This window comes from Alexandromys fortis, unplaced genomic scaffold, assembly GCF_014885135.2.
Source record: "Alexandromys fortis isolate MF-2015 unplaced genomic scaffold, M_Fortis_MF-2015_v1.1 scaffold_5, whole genome shotgun sequence".
Taxonomy (NCBI): Eukaryota; Metazoa; Chordata; class Mammalia; order Rodentia; family Cricetidae; genus Alexandromys; species Alexandromys fortis.
Window position 1 is genome coordinate 14,690,922 of NW_026067924.1, and position 11,275 is coordinate 14,702,196.

General features: G+C 41.8%; 1 protein-coding gene across 1 annotated transcript in view; it reads right to left on the bottom strand.

Moving 5' to 3' along the window:
* Dcdc2 (doublecortin domain containing 2) overlaps nucleotides 1-11,253 on the bottom strand; it is a 176,200-nt gene extending 164,947 nt beyond the window's left edge. Inside the window, exon 1 of the mRNA XM_050142401.1 lies at nucleotides 11,130-11,253. The gene's annotated coding sequence lies outside the window, so the exon portion shown is untranslated. The remainder of the gene's footprint in view (nucleotides 1-11,129) is intronic.
* Between the last annotated feature and the right edge of the window lie 22 nt (nucleotides 11,254-11,275).

Here is an 11,275-nt window from a genome sequence, read left to right on the forward strand (position 1 = left end):
GGATCTACTTAAATATATAGATTCCTAATGCAATGACAAACTACAGCAAATCCTATGGTTGTAAAATATGGTACTGTTCAACTCATAGTTTCATAACCCACTAGATACTTCCCAATGACTTTTTGAGGCAATGGTAGCACCCACTGCACTAAATATAGCTTGGTGGTAGGGCTCTTGCCTAACATGCACAAAACCCCAGGTTCAATCCTCAGTACCACAAACAGAAAGAAAAAGAAAATCATGTCTTAAAGCATCTCTGCTAGCAAACGTAAAGGTTTTAAGAATGTTCGAGGTAAATTTAAGAGAGGACAAGTCAACAGCAGAAACTGACAGAGAGAAGGAGGAAGAAACAAGCCACTCACTTCACTAACCAAAGACGCACAATTTTTGCACAACTTTAAGTCTTAAAATTAGGATGTGTCATACTAATACACAAAGCCTCACCCATGAACTTGCCAAATGCCTTGGCAAAGCGATGGTCGCAACATGATTATATTGCATAAACAAGCTAGAACTTGATCCCCTGTCCACACTGTCACCACATCATCTAGATATGAGCTTGCTCAGTAATGCATATGGGGTTTTGCATATGTGTGTGTGATGTTGGGACTGAACCAGGGCCTTATACAGGGTAGGCAAGCACTTTATCACTGAGTGGTACCACAGCCCTGGTACCTACCACAGGTGCAAACTCTGACTTAAAACCTTAACTGGCACTTAACAAATGTACACATCTATGGGATACAGTGGGATATTTCAGCTTGTTTATGAGAGATGTATCGCCCATCAGAAGGCAATAACTGACATGCACATGGCCCCAACATTGGCCATGTCTTCACGTGGGCAGCACTGAGACTCCTGTTTGCTTTTGAAAGAAAGAATCGCAGTCACTCATAGGTATCCCATCGCATCATACATTGTTAGACGTTGCCCTCCAAATTAAATGCACTCTTGTACTCATTAATGGTTTCACTTTTAAGGTGAATTTTGGGCTCTATTAGTAGAATGCTTGCCAAGTGTGCATGAAACCCTGGGTGCCTTCCATCCCCAGCACTGAACAAGCCCTGGTGTGGCCTGTAATCCCAGTCCCCAGAACTGGAGGCAGAAAGATCAGAATACAAGGTTATCCTCAGCTACAAAGATAATTTTAGTCTAGTTTGAGCTACATGAGGCCCCATCTTCTTTTAAAAGAGAGTAATAGAGTAATTTTTAAAGATTACCTCACGAGGGCCTACAAGATAAAACATCAGGTAGACACCTACGACAGAAGCCTCAGGACCTGAGTTTGATCCCTGAAACGCAGCTTTAGGAAACAATGTGGCATACACATGTGTACTCTTAGGACTCCCGCAGTGAGATGAGAGGTCAGGTAGGTGAATGCCCCAAAGCGAGTGGAAGAGACAAAGAGAGACCCCGCCAGAACAGGGTGGAGGGGGGAAAACAGTGCCCACAAGTTGTCTTCTGACTGCCACATGTACACATGCGCATGGGCACACAAACAGTAACAATAAAAATAACTTTTAAAAAATTAACAAACACAAGGAACAGTGCTCCCTCTAGTGGCTAACTTCTTTAAAAACCAGAGTGGGGGTGACTGCAACTTCAGAGCCCAGAGGAAACACTGACTGCTGTAGAAGTTGAATTTAGATTAAAAAAAAAAAAAAAAAAAAATTAAAAAAAGATTTAAAAAGCTGGATTTTCAAATTGCGGATAACAGACACAAATAACAGATGCAAATCAAAATGCATTTCAGGGAGCTGGAGAAATGGTTCAGTGGTTAAAACCATTTATTGTTCATGAATGGGACCTAGGTTGGTGGCTCACAACCATCAACAGCTCCCATTCTAGGGGATCTAATACCCTTTGGGAGCACCCGGCATGCATGTAAAGCAAGGACATACTATCTAAGCAAAACATTCATACATATAAAATATATCAATAAAAAATGCATTTCAGGTGAAAAAGAAAGGTAAAATTTTAATAGTGGTAAATCTGACACGATTAGTATTGTTAATTTTATTTATTCATTTCTTTATTTATATTGCTAAAATTATTAATTCCACATCCATGTTTATAGATGCATTATTCAAAATAGCCAGGAAAAAGCGCCAGTCTAGACACCCATCAGTGGACAAATGGACAAAGAAAATGTACTGAATACACACAATAGAATTTTATGCTGTGGTGAGGAAAAACTAAGTTATGATCTCTTCAGTAAAAATGGCTGCAGCTGGAAATCATATTGAGTGAAATAAACCAAGACTCAGGAAGACAAATATCTGCATGTCTTTTCTCATATGTAGAACCTAAATTTAAAAGTGTATGTGTGCAGCAAGGTGGCAGTGACACACGCCTTTAATCCCAGCACTCGGGAGAAGAGGCAGGAGAATTTCTGTGAGTTCAAGGCCAGCCTGGTCTACCAAATGAGTTCCAAGATAGCCAGAGCTGTAATATAAAAAAAATGCAGTCTCAAAAAAATGTATGCTTGTGTTTGTGTATTATAAAGTATACACTTATTTATTTTTAGTGCATGCAACTATAAAGGGAATTGTGGGCCGAGGGGGGAAGAGAAGAAGGGAGGGGGGGGGGGGGGGGGGGGGGGAGGGAGGGAGGGAGAGAGAGAGAGAGAGAGAGAGAGAGAGAGAGAGAGAGAGAGAGAGAGAGAAAGAGAGAGAAGGAGGGAGGGAGGGAATTAGGAAATGAGGTAATAGAGTATTGTGATAGAGATGCAAAACTCGGGACTAATTGAGTGAAGGAAGAGAACCAGTTTCGGGGAAGAGGTACCAAGATGGGTAAGAGGGAGAGGAACAGATGAGAGTACAGGATAAAGACTGTGTATGTTTAGCCTAAAATATTAATTTTAACATTAAAAACATAATGACTGAACAAACTAATATGATTCACTATGATATTTCTACATGCGCACACAATGTGAGTTTTGAAATCTTAAGGCTTCTTTCATTTTTTCCTTTCATTGAACACAGATTCTTTGATTATACAATATATCTTGACTATAGTTTCCCCTCCCTCTACTCCTCCCAGTTCCTCTCCACCTCCCCTCTTCTCTGGATCCACTTCCTTTCTGTATTTAATTTGAGAAGATTAGGCTTCTAAGAGAGATAACAACCAAAAATGGACAGAATAAAATATAATAAGATGAAATAAAAAATATCACATTGAAGTTGAACACAACAACCCAACAAGAGGAAAAGAGTCCCGAGAGCAGGCACAAGCGTCGGAGAACCACTCGTTCTCACACTCAGAGTCCCACAAAACTGCTATGTTAATAGCTATACTATGTACACAGAAGACTGGTGCAGACACACGTGGGCTCTGTGCTTGCTGTTTCCATCTCTGTGAGCTCATATACACTTCACTTACTTGATTCAGAGGACCATGTTCTCCTGGCATCCTCCATCCCTTCTGGTTCTTATGACCTTTTGCCTCCTCTTCCTTGGGATTCCCTGAGCTCTAAGGGGAGTAATTTGATGAGGACCTCCAATTTAGATTCTCTCTTCCCATAGTGTCTGACTGTGGGCCTCTGCATTTGTTCCCATGTGCATCCAGAGGAAGTCTCTCTGATGAGGAATAAATAAGTCACTGATCATATTTGTTTTTCTCAGTCTGGGTAACCTCACCTAGGGTTTTTTTCTTTTTTCTAGTTCCATCCATTTGGCTGCAAATTCATGATGGTTTTTTTTTTGTTTGTTTTTGTTTTTGTTTTTGAGACAGTGTTTCTCTGTATAGCCCTGGCTGTCCTGGAACTCACTCTGTAGACCACGCTGGCCTCTAACTCAGAGATCTGCCTGTCTCTAACTCTGCCTCCTGAGTACTGGGATGAAAGACATGTGTTGCCACCACCACCACCCAGCTATGATGTCTTTTTTTAACAGCTGAGTAAATATACCACATTTTCTTTATCCAGTCCCTCTGTTGAGGGACACCTAGATTGTTTTCAGTTTCTGGCTATTATGACTAAGACTCAGTGAAGATGTGAATAAGTATCCTTGTGATAGGATAGAGCATCCTTTAGGAATATGCCCAAGAGTGGTATAGAGGGTCTTGAGGTAGAGCGATTCCCAACTTTATGTGGTGATACGGAATTCCCTTCTGTATGCTGTGATTACCATTGGTTAGTAAAGAAACTGTCTTAGGTCTGGGTAAGGTAGAACTTAGGTAGGTGGGGAAAACTAAACTGAATGCTGGGAGAAAGAAGACAGGGTCAGTGGGAAGCCATTTAGCCCTGCCAGAGACAGGCACCAGAACTTTACCTGGTAAGCCACAGCCTCATGGCGATACACAGATTAATATAAATGGGTTAAATTTAAGATGTAAGAGTTAACCAATAAGAAGCTAGAGCTAATGGGTCAAGCAGTGATTTAATTGATTCAGTTTCTGTGTAGGGAACAAGCGGGCTCCTACAACAATGTGGAACCACCATATTGATTTCTATAGTAGCTATATGAGCTCATACTCCCACGAGAACTGGAGGAGTGTCCCCCCTCATTCCATATGTCACCAGCATGAGCTGACACTTGTGTTATTAATCTTAGTCAGTCTGACAGGTGCAAGATAGACTCTCAGAGTAGTTTTGATTTGCATTTTCCCATTCCGTAGGCTGTCACTTTGTCTGAATAATGATGTTTCTTGCCTTACAGAAACTTTCCAGTTTCATAAGGTCCCATTTATTAATTATCGATCTTAGTGTACCAGGCTACTCCTCACTCTCTCTTCTACCAGATTCAATGTATGGTTTTATGTTGAGGTCTTTGATCCACTTAGACTTGAGTTTTGTGCAGGTAAAAATATGGATCTATTTGCATTCTTCTACATGCAGACATTGAGTTTGACCAGTACCATTTGTTAAATATGTTGTCCTTTTTTCAGTGTGTATTTCTGGCTTTACCAGAAATCAGGTGTCCATAGAAGTTTTGAGTGGATCTTCAGTTGGATTACACTGATCAACCTGTCTGTTTTTATACCAATACCATAGTTTTTTATTACTACACTCTGTAGTACAACTTGAGATGCAATGATAAAACCTCCAGCAGATCTTTAGTTTAGTTGTTCAGGGTTGTTTGAGTTTTTTGTTTTTCTATATAAAGCTGAGGATCTTCCTTTCAAGGTTTGTAAAGAGCTGTGCTGGAAATTTGGTGGGGACTGCACAGAATCTGTAGACTGTTTTTGATAAGATGGCCACTTTTACTTTGCTAATTCTACTGATCCAGTAGCATGGGAGATCTTTTCATCTTCTGATATCTTCCTAAAAATTTGAAATTTTTATCATACTAGTCTTTCACTTGCTTAGAGTTACACCAAGATATTTTATATCGAGACTATTATGAAAGGTAGGAATTTCTAAATTTTTCACTTCCAGAATTCCCTCAGCTTGTGTTTTCTTCGTTGGTTCCATTTCCATTTTCAGGTCTCCTTTATCCCTGTCCTTCCACTGTTTATGTTTTCTTGGCTTTCTTAAAGTGATTTGTTCTTTTCCTCCTATTGTTTGCTTGTATTTTCCTGGATTTAAGTAATTTTTTCCATTTCTTCTTTAAGGACATCTATCATCTTCATATAGTTGGTTTTAAGGTCTTTTTCTTGTACTACAGCTATATAGCAATATTCAGGGCCTTCTATGGTAGGATAGCTGGGCTCCAATGGAGACATATTGCCCTGACTGTTATTGGCTGTGGAGTTTTTTTTTATTAAAGTAAATGTATTGTTTATTTATTTATTTATTTATTCATTCATTCGTTCATTCGTTCATTTCTTTTACATCCCAGCCAGTTTCCCCTTCCTCCTTTCTTTCTAGTCCTTCCACCACCACCCTCTCTTCCCACCCTTCAATCCACTCCTCCGTTTCTGCTTAGGAAAGGGCAGGTCTCCCATGGGTATTAACAAAACATAGCATATCAAGTTGCAGTAAGGCTAAGTACCTCCTCATGTATTAAGGCTAGGCCAGGCAACCCAGTATGAGGAGTAGAGTGCTAAAAGCCAATAAAAGGGTTGGAGACCAGCCCTGTTCACACTTGTTAGAGGTCCCACAAAAGGACCAAGCTACACAACTGTAACATATATGCAGAGCACCAAGGTCAATCCCATGTAGGCTCCCTGGTTGCTGGTTCAGTCTCTGTGAGCCCCTATGAGCCCATGTTAGTTGATTCTGTGAGTTTTCTTGTGGTGTCCTTGACCCCTCTATCTCCTACAATACTTTCTCCCCCTCTTCTGCAGGACTCCCTGACCTCCGCCTAATGTTTGGCTGTGGGTCTGCATCTGTTCTATCAGTTGCTGGATGAAGTGTCTCTGATGACAATTGGGCTAGGCAACAATCTGGCCACAGGAGATGGCCAGTTCAGGCTACACAGTCGCTATTGCTAGGAGTCTTAGGTAGGGTCATTCTTATAGATTCCTGGGAAATTTCCTTGTGCCAGGTTAAAATGCCACCCCTTTTCCAGTAGTCTCTTTCAGTACTCTCCCCCTTCACACTCCCCCAACCTGAGAAATCGATGTTGGTCCAACTGGATATCAACATGTAGAAGAATGCAAATAGATCCATATCTACCACCCTGCATAAAACTCAAGTCCAAGTGGATCAAAGACCTCAACATAAATCCAGATACACTAAACCTGATAGAAGAAAAAGTAGGAAATAATCTGAATGCATTGGTACAGGAGACAGTTTCCTGAACAGAGCACCAATAGCACAGGCACTAGGATGGGCACTAATAAATGGGACCTCATGAAATTAAAAAGTTTCTGTAAGGCAAAAGACACTGGCAATAGGACAAAACAGCAGCCTACAGAATGGGAAAAGATCTTATCCAACCCCACCTCCGACAGAGTGCTGATTTCCAAAATATATAAAGAATTCTAGAAACTAGATACCAAAAAGACAATACAATTAACAAATGGGGTACAGATCTAAACAAAGGATTCTCAACAGAAGAGTCTCAAATGGCTGAGAAACACTTAAGGAGATGATCAGCATCCTTAGCCATCAGAGAAATGCAAATCAAAATGACTCCAAGATTCCATCTTATACCTGTCAGAATTGCCAAGATCAAAAACCACAAGTGATAGCTCATACTGGAGAGGATGTGGAGCAAGGGGAACGTGCCTCCATCACTGGTGAGAGCGCAAACTTATACAGCCTCTTTAGGAGTCAGTGTGGCAGTTTCTCAGAAAATCTGCCACATGACACAGCTATACCACTCTTGGTCATATACCCAAATGGTGCTAAGCCATGCCACAAGGACACTTTCTCAACTATGGTCACAGCAGCTAGCTTTATTGGTAATAGCCAGAACTTGGAAACAACCTAAATGTTCCTCAACCAAGGAATGGATAAACAAAACGTGGTAGATTTACAGAATGGAGTACTACTCAGTTGTTAAAACCAAAGACACCAGAAAATTTGTAGGGAAATGGATGGAACTAGAAAAAAAAATCATCCTGAGTGAGGTAACCCAGACTGAGAAAGACAAACATGGTATGTACTCACTTATAAGCTGTAAAATAAAGGATAACTATGCTACAATCCACAGATCCAGAAAGAGTAGGTAACAAAGAGGGTTCATGGTGGTGGGGGGGGGGGATATCCGAACAGATTTCATGAGTAGACTGAGGAGGGTGGGGATGGGAATATTGATTGTGTTTTTATGCCAGCATCTAGACATCTGGGTTTGGGATGATTATAGATAGGTCCTGTTTTCTGGGTTTGTTTTTGATGGGTGAGTGTTCCTGGGTTTCTGTTTCCTCTCTGGATTTTTGGAGAGTGTGATGGGTGTGTGTTGCCTGTTTTACTGGCCTGCTCTGCTGGTGTGTTCATAGGGAATGCCTGCTGATGTGGGAGGTTGCGATACTGAGATGACTTGGAGAGAGGAAGACTAGAGAAGGTCTTTGTGATCCACTGGGAAACAGAGAGGAAAAGGAGATCTCAGTGGGTTTCCTGCCTCACAGCTGGGAGTAAGACTGTGGTAGGGGTGGAGATCGTATGTCAGGGGCAGTGGGTGAGGTGTGGGTTTGGCCTCAGCCTACTTGTTCGTCCTGGCCCTTGGGTTAGCTGGGGAAGCCTACTGAGATTGGGGTCTGGGACAAAGCAACAAGCAGTGGGGTGGGGAGATCATAACATCTGTGAGATCCATAAAAGATGGGGGGTTGGTGGGGAAGGTTGCCACGGGTGTTCTGTTGCAGAGCTGGGGATGAGACTGGGGGACTGGATCTGGGGGAATAGCAATAGAGAGAAGGGAAAGTCTGCCAGCAAGGTGCCTGATTTTCTAGCAAGTGTGACCTTTAGCGTTATTTTTATTTACATCTGTGTGTGCGGTGTGTGCGTGGTAGGTGGTGCCTCTGGAGTCTGGAGAACAGCACTGGATCCCCTGGAGTTGCAGTCACGGCAGTTTTAAGTTGCCTGAGTTTGCTACTGGAAATCAAACTCATGGACTCTGGAAGACCAACAAGCACTCTTAACTACTAGGTCATCTCTCTAGCTCCAGTTTTTGTCATTTTTAATGTCTATCATATGTGAAAAAATATTAACTTTAAAGGATGTTATCTTCAAAAAGAAAAGGTCTTAGGGGTGTCCTTATTTAAAATACAGTGGGATGCAAAAGGAGGCGGGTTTTTTCCCTAGGATGATGGTAGAAATGTATGGAGATGCTCTTTATTATAAGGTCTCAAGAGAAGGTGCTACTGGGCCTAGGATGGGAACTCAGGAAGTGTTAGATGTTGTGCACAGGGCACCTCTCACCGCCCAGAAAGAAGAGAAATGCTAAGAATAATTCCACCAGCACGCAAAAGTCAGCCACACATAAAATGGTGGCAACCCCAAGAGAAGCTCCCAGGCTCCTTTTAAGCATGGGTAGGGGGAATTCCAAGGACAGTTAGGTCATCTCCACCAAACACATTGAAGTTTAAATTTCATAGTGTCTATTAAATGTAAAAGCAAATACATTTTTACCAAAGCTTTAGGGGAAAATATTAAATTTATAAGACACTCATAAGCTAGATTTCTTGTTTGATTACATTCTTTAAGCCTGTGCAATTTGCCTCATAATACAACATAGTCTCAATATCTAGCCATTGTTTCTAGGAAGAAAACATGCTTATGTCTTTTGATTGATAGCTGATATAAGATACAACTTCAAATACCCTTGTCCCTTGAAGAAATAAAGTACTCAGAATGTGGATGTGTTTAAACTCGTTCCAGATGGGTCTGAATGCTTTCACTAGCGAAGCATACCCACTAGTAAAAAAAGCACATTGTAAGCCAGAAGAATAGGGAAGACCAACTGGAACACTGTCATTTCTCCAGTATCCAAGGAAAGTAATTGTTTTAGGACCAGCTCCTAAAGCATCCCAGATGCAACAAAATAAGAAACATCTGTCCGGGCTCATGCCTCTAATTTTAGCACTTAGGAGGCTAAGGCTGAGGATGGTGTGGGTTCAAGACCAGCCTGTGCTAGATAGTGAATTCCAGAACCACCAGAGCTACACAGTGAGATCCGATCAAAAAAAAAAACCTCAAAACTATCTAAAAACAATAGAATATGTTTAACTAATACTAATATATTAAATTCTGTGATGGCTAATTTTAGTGTCAACTTGATTAATCTGTGAGGGTGTATCCAGAACAGAAAGCTGACATTTTTTTAAGATATGGCTAGTCTTGAATTCACTGCATAGCTGAGGCTAACCCAGTATTTGAGAGGCGGAGACAGAAAAATTGCTGTAAGTTTAAAGCCAGCCGGGTCTACAGAGCCAGTTTCAGGCCCCCCAGCACTACACAGCGAGTGAGACTTTCCAAAAGAGAGTCACACTTAAGTCCATTTACAGAGCTATTTGTGCAGCCCTTCGTGGTGATGAAACCTATAATGTGATGTGTAGAGAAAGCAGGAGGATCAGAGTTCAAGGCTATCTTTAGCTGTAACAGCACGGGTGTGTGAGACTGTCTGAGGCAGAGAAACAAAATAAAACAATAGATCATAGTCAATGCTGGTCGCTTTTTGAGGTACAGTGGCCCAAACGTTTAAAAGCTTAAGTGAAAAGGCTTTGGTATGCTTCTTTTATCTGTTTGTTTGTTGGCAGACTCTCTTGAATTCAGACTACCTGTGAACCTTGAATTCCCAATCCTAGCAGGACAGAAGCTTGCCTCGCAAGGAAAAGGTGTTGTGTTCAATGTCCTAACACTTATAAAAGAATTAAATAAACATAAATCAGATTATTAACTTGCCACTCTTTTCTTTGCTCACAATCCCCCAATGACTCTTATTCTTTTTGGCTTACATTTCAATTCCTTGGCATTAATCACACAAGACCGTGTGTCTGAAGAGTCGCCAGCATTTGCCTAAGGGTTTGCAAAGGACATAGGGCAGGGATCGTGGGTAGGAGGAGCAATCATGTGACTTTTTTAAATAGTTTTTTTTCCTCAAAGGAGTGTTTCCTGGCACATAATATTTTTCAAAGATTTAGCACATTATTAAAGTTCTAGTAAAATGAAAATTCTATCATGTATTTTCTGTACACTCAAGGCTCTTCCTAGCAGCAATGCTTAAAGTACTTCCAGCCCTCAGTGTCCAAGTCAAACATCCAAGTCTCTTCCCTTTGTCCACTGCCTCCCAACTTCTACTCAGTTCTCAACGTCCCGCAAGATAAATGGGCGACTGTTCCCATAGCTTCATGTTCATATATTAATGAAGGGAACTCTGAAACTCATGTCTGTCTTAGTACTGTGGAGAGGAGAAACAATCAATTGACATAGTCTTATTTCTTGGGGGGGGGCACGTCTGGGGAGGGTGTAGAAACTGGATCTCAAGTAGCACAGGCTGGCCTGAAACTCTAGCTGAGAATGACCTTGAATTCTCTAGGGATTACGGGCGAGCTGCGCGTGGCACCACTCAGCTCGCTTCGTTTTCTCCTTGTTCAATAGCAAAAGTTCAACCCACTGTCCCTTCTAAGTGAGTTTTAACACATCAAGCTTAAACAAAGCTTAAAACGATTTACGATTGGTGGCAACTTCTTCGTCTCCAAATTACTTATTTCGTTATACATATGGAACCTTTTCAGAAAGCAGCAATGCGTTGCTCACGGAAATAATGGATAACTTCGGAGTCGAGCTACTCTGCTCTGTCTACCTTCACATTTTGCAGGTGCCAACCGGGGTACAGGACGCAGACTCCGTCAGTCATGGGACACAGGAGGCGCTCGCACAGGCGGTCCACGCCTGAGCATGCGTGGACAGCGGCGCGCAGGCGCGGGGACGGCTCGCGCAGGCGCGGTG